Source organism: Cucumis melo, chromosome 1 (assembly GCF_025177605.1).
Source record: "Cucumis melo cultivar AY chromosome 1, USDA_Cmelo_AY_1.0, whole genome shotgun sequence".
Classification (NCBI taxonomy): Eukaryota; Viridiplantae; Streptophyta; class Magnoliopsida; order Cucurbitales; family Cucurbitaceae; genus Cucumis; species Cucumis melo.
Window position 1 is genome coordinate 12681043 of NC_066857.1, and position 15728 is coordinate 12696770.

A 15728-nucleotide genomic window follows, 5' to 3' on the forward strand; every position below is an offset into this window, starting at 1 on the left:
TAGCGCAAAGAAAGTCGTACTTCATAACGTAAGTCTCCTAACAAGCCTCGTATGCCATTCAACACCGCAGGTTCTACAATTATACAAAAGTGGCTAAGTTTAGTACATATATATGCATATCATTACTGTATACTGTCATTTTAAGAACTTAAAAATAATAGAAACATATATATGTACCGCAAAGCTAGAGATCATGTGGTGGTTCTTACTGTGCCCGACTCATGTCTTATATGATCTTTTGCATCTGTTCCACTTCTGAAGCTAACACATCGTGATTTCTTGTATGTTCTTTAATCCGTTGCATAGCTTGATCAAGCTTAGCCTGTAATTAGAGCTCTACTGTGGACTGCGGACATGAGATTATGGAACTGCTCGTATTAGTTGTCTTGCGGGCCTTGAGCTTGGGTCCCTAACAAGATCTTTTGAGTAGTCCGGTCGTCTACCCAACACCGTCTCGCATATCTCGTCTCCAGAGAATGGATGAGTACTACCCTCTAGGGTAGGCTGAGACTGAAGTTCTAGCATTTGATTCTGCAACAAATATAGAAACTATCTTAGCAAGTAAAAAATATATTATATATTAAAGATGACAAATAAGAGCGAAAGTGTTGCTTGGATAACTTACATGTGCATCATTCGCAGCCTGTGACACGAACGTCCCATCTCGAACGTGTGTTTACTGGAACAACTCCACATAATCGACCGACTCCCCTCTTTGCTCAGTGAGCTCGTGCCGTCGTTGTAGAAATGACTTTGACTCGCTACTATGATTGTAAGATTGCTTCTACTTAGCAGCCTTGTTTGTTTGTGATTGCTACTGCATGAAAATAATTATATTGTTTATTTCATGGAGTTGGGCCTTGACGACCTCGATGTATTCTCTGTCTACGTCCATCCACTTAAGGCAATGGACGGAAAATATCTTTTGTACACACACGCCTATCGCCTGGCTGAAGCGAATGACATGTGGGAAAATAAGCTTCTCTGCATCAGGGGTGATCATTATTTGAATCCGCTCATTGCCTGCAACGTAGCACTCAAACTCTAAGAGTTGAGACTGCACACGTCTCCTAAAAGTTGGGTCGTAGATGGTTAAGAAGACGACCTTACTCAATAAATTATAAGAACATATAATGTTAGAAAAAAGTTGAAATAATTCTAAGTTAAAATGTATACCATTAATAGACTCACCCAAATTGTCGTCCATCAAAGATGATGCTTTCGCAAGGTTATCTAGATCCTCTTCAAACTTGAGGAACATGACATCCGTCTCATCGAAACCGCTCGGAATGACGACATAGTGCCTGTGGACATAGAAAACAAACATTCAATAAGAAAATCGAACACATAACTAGAATCGAAATATATAAACTACATAAATATGTGGGTACGTCGTTTGTCACTATCATTCATCGTCGTCGCTTGTTCCGCTTGTACGTGATAAGTGTTCATTCACATCGTTGATGAAGTCGTTAGTGACATGACGCACAACTGGTCTTTCAACGATTGTGGGATCAACATCAGTTCTACATAGAGTGTCATCCTCGATGTGCTCATTCACTCAATGGCTGACAACGATTTCTAATACATTTAGGTACTCATTGTCAACATCGTCCACTTCTGGCACGTTCCATATATGCTTATTTTGGACGACTTGCATAATTTTTCAATTGCTACCATTTTTTGGGTTATCTAGGTAAAAAACTTGATGTGCTTGCGTTGCAAGAATTACAGGTTCCTTGGTGAACAAAAAACGAATCGTGTTGAGAGATTTGTACCGTAGTTCAACGTGTGTTCTTTAACTTTTATTGACGTCCGTGTCATACCACCGATACTTAAATAACCAGAAATTTCTTCCCAACTGATATTGAACGTGCAACACTTCATCCAGAACACCGTAGAAATTATTCTCAACACTTTCACTTGCATCGCTTTCACCAATTACCATTACTCCACTGTTTTGTGTAGTGCGCCGAGAATCACGTTCTAACATGAGAAATCTCAGCCCACCCACGATGCATCCGTTGTAACAATGAACGTCAAATGATGGTCCCATCGCAAGTAAGAAGAAATCGTTTGATAGATTTTCAGACTCATGCAGTTTTATAAACTAAAATCAATGTGACAATGATTATACACATTCACGTGCTTAAATACGTTAGTGCATACATTGCACACAAAAACTTGCTATATACTTGTGCTCGAAACCATTTAAAGAATCTCCATTGATGCCTTTTGTACAAATCAGTAGCATTTTGAGCCTGTCGACGTATTAGCCTCAAATGTTTCCTGACGGGGATCATTATAAGTTTTTTTGTGTAACAACAATGTATATAACAGATACTCAACAACTATACCTAAGAAATACAAAAATAAGAAATGATTACTTGCAATACTCCGATATTTCGTCTACTTTGTTAAGTATGTACCAATGGAAGAGACATTCCTCTTCCTGTTCTAGAGTACAAAGACTTGACGCATCCAATGGTCGTACTTTCTGCTTGAAAATTTCAAACTCACCAATTAGCTCATTCTCTAGAATGGTATTATCTTTTCACTCATCTCTTGTGAATCGAGTCTCTATAACACTTAGATAACGCGAACAAAAGGTACTCGATTCATTCATCACATACGCTTCTGCAATGGATCCTTCAGGACGTGCTTTGTTTCTAATATACTTTTTTAAAGTGCGTAGACTTCTTTTAATGGGATACATAAAACTGTATGAAACCGGACCAATAACCTTGGTTTCGTATGGTAAGTATACGGCTAGGTGTACCATAACGCTAAAGAAGGCAGGTGGAAATATTCTTTCTAACTTACAAAGTATGATTATGATGTCTGCTTGCAATTAGTCCAAATCACTTGCTCTTATCGTTCTGGCGCACAAGTCACGAAAAAAATTACATAGTTTGGTAATATCAGTATACCCATTTTTCGGTAAGAATGCTCGAATACCAATAGGTAGTAGTCGATGTAATAAAACATGACAATCTTGCGTTTCGAGTCCTGAGATTAATTAAGTTTCTCTTCGATATTCAACAATACACCAACCAAATTGTCACAAACATTGTTTTCAATGTGCATTACGTTAAGTTTGTAATGTAACAGTAGTCTCGACCAGTAAGGAAATTCGAAAAAATACTTCTCTTCGTCCAATTAAGAGCTCTCTTTCTTTTCTTATCCTTTATTGAAGGATGTTTACTCATAATTGAAAACTCCAACTGATCTAGCTGTTCTAAGATTTCATACCCATTCATCATAACTGGAGGAGTCCTACACTCTACCTTTTAATCGTGTAGCCTACTTCTATGCCACACGTGGTTCTCTAGAAGATAGCGTCTATGTCCTATAAAGGATATTCTACCTCGTATCCCAAACGACAATCTATCACCCATGCATACGAGAAATACCTAATACCCCTTTGTACTCCACCTTGATAGGTCATCATACACTAGGAAGTCATTAATTGTCCATAACAAGGCTGCATGTAGCTAAAAGAATTGACCTATAAGAGAGTCATACGTACGCACCCCAAAAGTCCATAACTCTTTCAGTTCCTCAATCAATAGTTGAAGATACACATTGATTTCCCTACCAAGAAATCTAGAATCGAGTATGAGTAGGGATATGAAGAAATCTGTCTCTTTCATGTATTTTCATGGTGGCAAATTATAAGGAAGTAACACAACAAACCACATACTGTACAAGGTACTCATTTGACCAAATGAGCTAAATCCATCTGAAGCCAACCCCAAATGCATGCTCGTGGATCAGAAGCAAAATCAGAAAATTCAGAATCAAAGTGCTTCCATCTCTCAGCATCAGCTGGATGTCTCAACACATCTCAAAATCAGAAAATTCCGTGGAAACGCTGCTCTTAAGAGTTCTAACAACATGTCAAACGACTTGTTACTCCAACAATTTAGAACCTTCACATGCATCAACTTAACCAAAAAATTAAAGGAGGAAAATTCAGAACAACCAGGGTACAACTCATTATGTGCTTCATTCAATAAGTCCTGAAATATGTTTGTTGTATCTTCATCTATATCTACCTCAATATTCCTTGACATTTCATCCTCCAAACGACCTTCCTCCGTTTTCTTTTCCTTTTTAATCGGGGCTTGTAAATCATTCAGCATACCAAACATATCATCTTCTTCATCAAACTGCCTACTACTAGTTCCTTCATTAAAAGGGTTACTACTAGTTTCTTTCTCAAAGTTTTTTGTACCTCTAAAGCTCAATGGCTCTCCATGATACACCCATTTTTTGTAGTAAGGGGATATTCCAATACTCAGTAGATGTAGTTCCACACCTTCAAGTGAGTTCCAATTTGAGTTTATACATCTACGAATACCTTATTCGTCAATAGGCATCAACGTGAAACTTGACAACTTCTAAAAATTGGGTCACTCCCTCTCTATACTCAAGGGCAAACTTATTCCTAAGTTCCATCCAACCCTTGTCTATCGTTTAAGTCCCTAAAACATAAATAGGTTTGGTTAGAAACATGTTCTGCTCCTCTCACATCCTAAACTTACTCTCCTGAATATACAATATCTCAAAATTTTCCTAAAACTAACTTCAAACTATATAGACTGCCATAACTTCAGGATAGCAAGCACAACCTAATTAACCACAAACAACTTCAATCTTTGCATCCTACTCACCCCTTCCAACAACGCTACCTTACAAGCTATCCTACTACCACCCTCTCAAACTCTAAAAAATACAAACAAATTCAAAACAAAAAAGGCTACCATAACTGCAAGATAGCCATCCCAAATCAACAACAAAGTTATTCAAAACTACTAAGAAATAAACTACTAGAATTGAACTAAAGGCTACCATAACTGCAGGATAGCCAAAACGAATTTTAACACAAATTACAGAATTTTTAACATAATAATAGCCATTGCCTCCCTCCCCCCTCAAATTTCAACCATAATCCCTTAAATTTTCAATTCAAACCCCCTTCATTCCCTTTAAAATTTCAATTTAACCCCCCTTCAAAATTTCATCATCAACCCCTCTCCCCTCTAATTAAACCTCACTCCTCCTTTTCAAATTCAACCCACACATTCAAAATTTTAATTCTCCAAATCAATTTCTCAAATAACCCCCCTTTCAGCCCACATTCAAAATTTCAACTTCAAAAACTAAAATCAAATATCCTAAAACTAATTCATCATTAAAATCCTAAAACAAATTTTAAAAACAAAAAGCTAAACTATTTAAAGTAACCTAACCTAAACTAAACTAACATTTAAGAGTTTAAGGTTTTAAACTTACCTCAAATAGGGATGTGAAAAGGATGTACGGTGGTAGATGGCGGGAGAGGCACGACAGTAGGCTCACGGCGGTGATGGCTGATATTTTCTCCTCTTTTCGTTTCGTCGGCCGAACTCTCCTCTTCTTCTTTCTCTTTCGTTTCGATTATGTGTTTCATATAATTGAAACATCTTTTATATATGGAAACTCCCGACGCAGCATGAAAACGTTAGAAGCTCTTCTTACTTCCAACACCATTCTCGATGAATCATTATGGCATCGGGAATAGTTAAAACCGTTTGCGACGCCATGCGTGAGGCGTTGGGAATCTCTATATGTTTGAAGATTTCTGATTGCGAGTTCCCAACGTGTGCACGGGACGTTAAGATAAGTTATATATTTTATTTAATTTCTAATTATTTCCGACGTCTTACACCTAGACGTTGAAAATGTATTCTTATTTCTCGATGACTCTATCACGGTATCGGGAAATGGTAATAATAAAATAATGTGTTCGCCTTTGCCCGACGTGTGAAAAGTGACGTCGAGGGAAGACGTCTCTCCTAACTTTGTTTCTTCCGATACCTTTTTGTGTGTCGGAAAAACTCCGATTTCTTGTAGTGAGCTTTAAAAACTTTGTTTGCAAGAGGATCCGCTCTTGATTGTCCCTCTTTCTTCTCCTTTTCTTTGATTTTTGGTTATGAATAAAACAAAGTAAATATTATTGTTATTATTTGGATCTATAAATAGCATTGGAATGCTTATGTTGGAAAGAAAAGGAAAAAGAAAAAGGTTATTTATCTCTTTCACTAAGATAACTCTTTGTCGATGTCGCTTCACCAGTTTTAGTTAAGATTGATCAATTTGGCAAAGCTTGAAGATTTAAAGTAATAAATTTTTTCATCAAGGATAAGAGAATTTTTCAACCTCCATTTGAGTAACCTTGTCAAGCTAAGATAATTAAATTAATGGATTTATTTGGGATTTCTTTAAAGGTTCAATTGGCTAATTTTTTAAGATTTAAATCCTAAATTTTTCCCAATCAAGGTTGAATTGGTTTCAATCCCAATTTTTAGAAAGTTAATTAATTTGAGAGAATTTTTGGATGATAACCAATTGGTAATTTTATTAATTAAGATACTGAATTTTTTCTTTTATGATTAGGATCAAATTAATTGGAGAATTTTTTACTATCAGATAGGGAGTACTTTGTTTGGCTAAAATCTCCAGGTAAGAGATTCTTCTACTAGACCTTCGAACTGAATTTAAGAGACCGCATGTAATTATGACTATGCATTGATGGTAGCTAAAATGCATGACTTGATGCTATTGATAATGATTGTCATTATATTGATGATTGATGATGATGGCTGACATTATGTTAATGAATGGTAGTATGTTGATGATGATGACCGTTGATGTTGATGCTAATGCATGATATATTAATCACATGATTAAGGACGTTAAGATTAATATTCATGTCTTGTTTATGATATTTATGATATGCAACATGCTATGGATGGGCGTTCTATTAACTTTGTCTATTAGAGTCGTATCCACATGGGTGTCCCTCGGAATCACCGCCTTTTTATGACTGTGTAGTCTGAGGGGATCACTAGTCCAATATGACATAGACATGATTACGAGTGATTCGATGGGGTCACTCACAGCCCGATTGTCTAAGTGTTTCTTCCGAGATCACTAAAGACCAGTTTTGTCTTAGGTGTCCCTTTGGGTTCATCAAATACCAGAGATGTTCCTATGGGATTACAGATTGCACGTATTCGAGAACGTGCTAGTTCAAGGGTATTTCTTTACATGACTCTAATGGGAAGATAACAGACACCTAGCGGGACTAGTAGTGGGTCCTTTACTGAGTATACATTTATACTCACTATTTCTATGTTTAATATTTTAGGCAAAGGTAAAGGTAGTGGAAAGCTGGCGAGTGATAGAGAATGATTCGTGACATGCCATATGGGGACTCAGTTTTGCTTCCGCGTCTATGTATCAGTGTTTCAGTATTCTGTTTTTAATGAAAATTTAGTCTTCCTCCTTTCAGGAAGAAAATGTCTTTTATTATTGTTTCTTTTTAGTAATGACCTTAACTTAGTATAAAAAGTTGGGTTGTGACATAATATGCGGTAGACAACCCCTCATGCCACATGTTATTGACCATCCCTATGGGGTAAAAGTCCTCAATCCCTTAATTTCTCGAAAGTGTATGAAAAATTGAGTCGATACAAGATGTAGGAATTCGAATTTCAAGCAGAAGACAAAGTGTTAACCAAATTGCACACTGGGTGATTTTGGTTCTGTGGACAAAGAGACCAATGCCTTATGCAAAAATATAACGGACTCGTAGAAGTGATTGGAAAAACATTTTATCAGGTTCAATTGCCCTCGTGGACGAAGATTCACTTAATCATCCACGTTAGCAATTTGAAACCTATCATCCCATCCTGGAAGATGAGCAACAAGATGCCGTTAACTGTCAGTTTGCTACAATGAAAGTCCCTGTGAAGAAAGAAGTCAAAGAAATATTGGCAGAGGATGTGTGCCATGTTACAAGATCAAAACGTGCTTGAATGAGTATCTAGTGAAATGGAAAGACCCCTTTGTCAAAGAAGTCAGTTGGGAGAGCGTCGAAGACCTCAAGAATGCTACCCAACAAATTGTTGAGTTTTAGCAGAGCTGGTTGACAAGGACATCAACCAATTAGGTGGGGGAGAATGTCACAGTTATGTTTATCCAGGAAGTGTTGTCCATGATTACATGACCGCTTCGACACCTTGCATTGCTTTTTTATTTTTTTTTAATATTATTATTAAGTATTTCATCTCGAACTTTAGCATATGTGAGCCTGCCAGTTCTCTTTTTCTTCAAAATGAACTATGTGGGGGTAAGACTAATCATCATATCCATACATTCATGAGTTATAAGATATAAAGTTGTTGTTGTCCCTTGTTGTTTATAGCCTTATAACAATCTTTCTTTTCTCAAATATGCTTTCAAATGTTTGTGAAAACATTTTCCTCTAAATCCGTTTTCTAAAACATTTCCTCAAGAATTGGGGGTGAAGATTGTGAAGTACATCCATCGTGTCATCAACTATTTGGATTGAGTTTGGCTGACTTGTTCTAGCATGGGAACAAGTGTTGCACGATCGCCTTAAAGCATTTACGAAGGTGCGACTATTACACTCAAAGCTTAGGCGCTGGGGGCTGCATTGTGTTTTAGTTCATTTACGAAAATACTAGTACATCTTGTTTTAGCCCATTTGCGCTAGCTCATTTTAGCTTCAAGTTGAGTGATTCTTTTTGCATTGTACTCTTGATCTTGTCCATATTATTATTTCCTACGGAATGAGAGTTTAATGAATAAGTGATGCAATATTAGAAGTCTTAAGCTATAAAAACTAGTTCAGTTTTAGCCCTATGAAGGAGTAACACTTAGGGAAGGTTCTTAAGCGCTTCGACATGAGTGAAGTGAAACCAGTCGGTTTTCCTTTATCTAGTCACTTTAAATTGAGTACTAAATAGAGTCCTCCCACAGATAAAGAGAAGGAAAATATGAGTAAGATTTAATATACTTCACTAGTTGGAAGCTTAACGTATGCCATGGTATGTATTATACCTAATGTTGCTTACGTGTTGTTAGTCCTTGATTGCTCCTTCATGCAAATAACAGAAATGATACATGAAGTAACTTTAGAAGATGTAAATGATATGTGATTGCTTCTACTGAAGTACTTATAATGCAGTAATGATACATTAAAAGATGTAAAATCACCTGAAATTGTTGACTTATTAACATAAATGGCACGTGCTTGCTCAAGGTTGCAACCTTTCTTAAAATATTTGTATAAGTCTACTTTGTATTCTTTGAAAGATGTTAACATTTTATGTTCAACGAATCTATTAAGTGCATGATCTATGAAATCAAACACAAAATGGCGCTACAAAGGAAAGAACAAATGGATTAGGTTTTTGTGTATATATGGGCTATGATGTAAACTTATAAACCTACCTGTAAAGAACCCTTAATAATCTCAATATATTCCAACGAAACATCTACAAATCTAAGGCACTGAACGAGCAATACATCTCTTACGACAACATCGATAGTCTTGCTGAACCAAACACATGTCGAGAGATTGGCTTCTTCGCTCTTGATGTGATGAAGATTGGAATTTTTCATGTTTGCAGACATATTTCTCAAACTCCATGTTTTGGGAGTGGCATGTGTCTTATGAATGGGTTTAGAGTCATCTAAAAAAGAAAATAGTAGTAGGCGAACTCATGTAAACTTGTGAAATTCACCTAAAGTTTCATCCAAGTAGACTAACTTGATGTGTCACCCATTGAGGATCTCGTGGGAGGGGATATGTTCAACTCCTTGAACAAATCATTAGACTTATGAAAACTGTTTGAGAATGATGCAATAGTACTTATAGACACAAAAACAAAAAAAAAATTGTTTAGAAGTTAACTAAAAGTTTATGGGGGTGTTTGGGCCATTGGTTTGGAATTAAGGGGGTTTGGCATTTGAAGCCAAATCCATGTTTGGACAATTGGAATAAAATTCGTGGGATTAAGGAACCAAACCCATGGGTTTGAAATATATTATTATTATTATTATTATTATTATTGAATGTCATATGTTTTAGAAAAAAATCACTTAAACCTTTTATCAGTGATCATTGATGACCGTTGGCAACAAATGTTGGCTGACTTCACGATCAACCATTGATGACCGATAGTGATTGATCAACGGTCATGACAATTGATTGTCTTGACCGTTGGCTCTAGATCATCTTGATCGTCGCCTCCGAATCGTCTTGACAGTTAGTGATTAATCATTATGATCGTTGGTGATCAACGAACAATAGTTATCGTTAATGATTGATCATCGTGTCTATTACAAACGATCATAGTGATGTTCAATGACCAATAGCCATGACCCTTGGCGAATGATATTGTCATGATGGTCGGCGACCAACCAATCATCTTAATCATTGGTGAACATTGACTGTCTTCACCATTGATCGACAATTGTCTTCATCAAGGTTAGCTTTCTACACTCTTCTCCATGTCTTTAAGCCCAAGGATTACATTTTTTTCCTAATTCAATCTAGAAAATTCGTTGGCAACCTTCGAACACCGCCCTCAATGACCATTGTTAGATGACCACTATATGTCATTTCTGATAACTCTACTGTCGACCACCAACTCTAGCGACAACCGCCAACCTTGAAAAATTAATAAAAATGATTTTTTGAAAAAATTTTTTTTCCGAATCATTACAAACATGCCTTTGATTTAATCACAACAATAATTTTTAAAATACACATTTGCTCATTCTTATATTTTACTTTCTTCTGGAGTTTTTTTAATAATTATTATTATTAGATCATCTTTTTTCTCTTCTTTGTTTAAAATTAATCTTTCTTCATTTTAGGAGATTTTGTTTATTTTTTTTTACTATTTTTCATGATGAAAATTGATGATCAATCTATTGTGATCTCAAGTATAAGTCAAAATATTAATATATCACTAATATAGTGAATATTGTAAATATATATCCATATACCTTTTTTTGTTTAATAATACTTTTCATTTTTTTCGTTGGTCAATTTAATTGGAAAACTTGAGACCTATTTGCATTGACTTAAAAGAAAAAGTTATTTAAAAAAAAAAAACTCATTTTTATTTAAACCCCCTTTCGATAAAAGTGGTTTAAAATACATTGCATGTGTATCATAGGAAGACAACCATAACAATGACTAAAAGTAACTTTACTTGACTTTCACTTTTGTTTGACCCTTTTGGTTATACTTATTTTAAAACCTATTAGACTGTAACTTTTTTGTGAATCTCATTAGATTATGTGACCTTTGTATTTTGTGAATGATTTGTAATATTCCTAATAAGACCATTCATGTTAATTAGACCATTTGTGTTAATGCAACTGTAATCAAAATTATTGTTATTGAATAATAAAATTTCTTGGTTTTACATTATTGTCTTGAAAATTAATAAATTCAAGAAATTGAACTAGAAGTATAGAATACGGAAAAGAAATCAATTAAAATTGATACATGGTAAATTTAAGATAAACAATTCAAAAAGAAAAAAAAACATATTAGCTAAATTCAAGAATTCAAAACCAACCCCCAAACATAGGCATTAGAAACTCAGATTTCCAAACCCTGCATTTCAAACATAGATATTTGTAATTCTCAAACATTAGAACCCCATCAGATAAGCCCATAGGCATTTAATTTCTAGGAATTTGATTTCGAACTTGCACGCCAAAAGCCCACTATATATATCTTTTTGCTATCCATAACAATTCTCCTTTTGTGTAAAGAGTAATAATTTTTTTCTATATTTAAAAACGCCTTATTTAAAAATTATTATCAAATTCAATTCATTGTCGTTAATTCATTAATAGTAGATTAACAAGTCCCTAATTTGTTAAAAACTTCATCAAAACATAACATCAAATTTATATCAATTATAGAATCTCATCAAATACATTTTCATACATAGATACAAAAATATATGTATGATATTTCATCATATTCAAGTTCCCTTTTATCTCCACAAAATATACATTTACATAAACTTAACACATTGTTCAATTAGATCATCAACTAAGAGGACAACATTCTAACCTTTGTTGTCTCGCTCATACACAACACTTAAAAAAAAAGTCGAAAGAAGAGCATGTTTTGGCATTAGAATATTCTTGTTCATTGAGGCTGAGTTTCAACGTTTCTAAAAGAGCTAACCTTAAAAACACATTGTTCTATATTAACTATTTCAAACAAACGTTTATCTCCATCTCTCAAACCAATTTCACCATGAAATGTGCCCCAACCACTCGAGAATCTAATAAACCTTCATATTGCTTTAATATCACGTTCTATTTTCTGTTGAGAGGATTTTAAGGAAGAAAGAGTTTTATGGAAAAATTAGTAATCTAGCTAAATAAATTACATATCAAAAGACACAGGGCAAGCAGCGACACCATAGGAAAGGGGTGGATTGGCGATTTTCGAGCGACAGTGGTGCGTGTTTCCGATCTGGGCACGAGCGGTGTTCTACTCTCAATTTTCTTCTTCCCTTTATTTAGATATGTATTTTATAGATATGTGGAGGGTTTTTAAAGGGAAACTTTAGACACAACCCAATAAGCATCGAGAGTTCCCCATTAATTCCAACGCATCTATTAAAGCATCAAGAGTACCCTTATATCTCCCGACGCGTACATTCAGACGTCGGGAGACACACCATCATTCTTTAAATTATTTCTTTTCAACCAACGCCTCACATAATGTGTCGGGAGTTATGTGGGAACTCTCGACGAATTGTTGGTGGCATCGAGAGTTCCCTACTATTTTTCGACGTCTTTGTTAAGGTGTCAGGAGTTCCCACATAACTCCTGACACATAACGGAGTGCGTCGAGAGATACTTGATCTCCAGACGCTTCAATTATTACGTCAGAGGGTACCATATCTTCCGACGGTCTAAATCGACATCAGAAGATCCAAAATTTCTTGTAGTGATTTTTAGAGGTACTTCTAGTTTGAAGCTTACATTTGGGGGTGGAAAGCTAGTACTTGCTAGGTACACTGATTCATATATGGCAAGAGGTTTAAACACAAAAAGTCTACTTCCAGTTACTTGATAACATTTGCAAACGGTGTAGTGTCTTGGTAGTCAAGGTTGCATAAAGTGTGTTGCACTTTCTACAACTGAAGTAGAGTATAGTGTAACAGTAGAGGTTCGTAAAAAGATATTTTGGATGAAGCGCTTTATTTAAGAGTTTGATTTCAAACAACAACGATATGTGATATACTGCAATAACCATAGTGTTATTCATCTTGGTAAGAATAATGCTACATTTCATTCTAAAACAAAGCATATTAAAGATAGGTATCGTTGGCTTGGAGATGCTTTAAATGATGAACTATTTGAGCTTAAGAAGATACATACTGATCATAATGGATCTGATATGTTGACGAAGAATCTACCAAGAGAGAAGCTTGAGTTTTATTGTATTGTATTGAGAATGACAAGTTCCTCCACAAGTGAAATAGTGGGAGACTTGTTGGGTTATTTCTTCTTTTTTTGGGTGAAGGTCCAACATTCACTACAAGAAAATGGAGCATTCCCGACGCCAAAAAGGACGTCGGCATAAAGAACGTCGAGAATAAGGGCTTTCCCGATGCCATCAACACCGCATCGGGAGACGCGTCGGGAAAACACTCTTTTCCGACGCATCACGAAGGCGTTGGCAAGTATTTGTCAGGAAAAGGATAAATTAATTTTAAAAAACGAACTATACCCGACGTCGTGCACAATGCGTCGGGAGCGGCATCGGGAATAGGGGTTTTTCCCGACGCAACCCTAAGCGTCGGGAAAACCATTTAATGGCCCCTTTTCCTGATGCTTTTTTAGGGGATTTCCCGACGCCGCAGCACTGCATCGGGATCCCTTTTTTAATCGTTTCAGTTCTGTATTTTACAGAACCGAAACCGAGAGGGAAAAAGAGAGGAGAAGCCGAGAGGGGAAAAGAGAGATTCGTCGTCGTTTTCGTCATCCTTTCGTCGCTGTTCCACCGCCGTCCCTCGCCGCCGTCTGCCACTTTAGGTATGTGGAAAATTAAAATTTATTTAGTTTAAATTTATGTTTTAGGGTTTTTTTTAGGAAAATTATTTTAGGATTTTCTTTTATAATAGATTTTTGTTTGTTAAATGTATTTTTGTATAGAATGTGTGTAATTTGTGGTTGAATTGAAATTTGAATGGTTTAGGGTTTAGGGCTATTTAGAAAATTGAATTGAGGAGGGAGTTTATAGTTAAATGAAAATTGAATGGGGGTTGAATTGGGGGAGGGGGTTTATTGTTAAATTGAAAATTGAATTGGGAGGGGGGTTTATATTTGAATTAAAAATTGAAATTGGAGGGGAGGAGGGGAGGAAGGGAGGGGGGGGGGGAGATTTATAGTTAAATTGAAAATTGAACTGGGGGGAGGGGGTTTAAGTTAAATTGAAAATTGAAATTGGAGGGGGGGGGGGGGGAGGGGATTTATAGTTTATGTTTTGAATGTAATATGTGTGTTAAGATTTGTTTTGGCTATCCTGCAGTTATGGTAGCCTGTTTGTGTTGAATATTTTTATTGTTGATTTGAGATGACTATCCTGCAGTTATGGTAGCTTTTTTGTTTTGAATTTGCTTATGTTTGGGATGGCTATCTTGCAGTGGATGAACACTTGTCACATGCAAGCGATGACGAATTATAGTGACAAATTAAACCACATACCCACATATTTATATCTAGTTTATATATTTTGATTCTAGCTATGTGTTTGTATTTGGTTATTGAATGTTTTTTTTCTATGTCCATAGCCATTATGTCATATCGATGATCAAATTTTATGGAGACGAACGATATGTTCCTCCAATTTGAGGACGATTTAGATAACATCGCGGGAGGGTCGTCATCTGTGGGCGACAATACGGGCGAGTCTAAGAATTTTCTTCATTTTAACTTACAAATATTTCATGTTCTTTTTTCTAACTTTATATGTTATTATCGATTTATTGAGCAGGGTCTTCTTCTCAACAAACGACTCCGACTCCTAGGAGACATGCGCAGTCTCGACTCTTGGAGTTAGAACACCACGTTGCAATAAATGGGCGCATTCCGATGATGATCGCCCCTGAAGCGGAGAAGCCTATTTCTCTACACGCCGTTCGCTTCAGCCAGGCGATAGGCGTGTGCGAAAGACATTTCCCGTCCGCTGTCTTAAGTGAGCAGACGTTGGGAGAGAATACATTGAGGTCGTCAAGGGCGACCGCCAGGTAATTAAATGCACTACACATTATATATGATTTCATTTGAAACATATCTAACTTTAACCAATCTAATGTGTTATGTTTGTAATGTGTAGCGATTGTTTGTGCTTGATTTCAATGATCAAGCAATGAACAGGTTTGTTGAGCATCAGATGCTCACGACCTTTAAAGAGTTCCGGGCCGACTATCATAGACATTTCAAAAAGTACATCGACCTGGAGAAGGCTCGTGCCAACCCACCAAACGCATTGGTTAGAAGTGATGAGGATTGACACTTCCTCTGCGACCATTATATCAGCTGTGCATTTCAGGTATTTGTCATGATTAATTATGATAACAAGTTTTAATATGTATAAGAAATAAACATTATAATTGTTTTAATGCATGAGCAATCACGGACGAACAAGGCTGCTAAACAGAAGCAACCTTACAATCATAGTAGCGGGTCCAAGTCGTTTCTACAACGACAGTATGAGCTCGCTGAAAGAAAAGGGGAGTCGGTCGATCGTGTGGAATTGTTTTGGGAAACACATGTTCGAGCTGGGACATTCGTGTCGTAGGCCACCGAGGATGCGTATGTAA

General features: G+C 36.2%; 1 long non-coding RNA gene across 1 annotated transcript in view; it reads left to right on the forward strand.

The window, feature by feature from the left end:
- Positions 1–14904: 14904 nt before the first annotated feature.
- LOC127148225 (uncharacterized) overlaps positions 14905–15728 on the forward strand; it is a 1528-nt gene continuing 704 nt past the window's right edge. The window contains exons 1-3 of the long non-coding RNA XR_007819068.1: positions 14905–15152; positions 15242–15457; positions 15536–15724. This is a non-coding gene — a long non-coding RNA (uncharacterized LOC127148225). The remainder of the gene's footprint in view (positions 15153–15241; positions 15458–15535; positions 15725–15728) is intronic.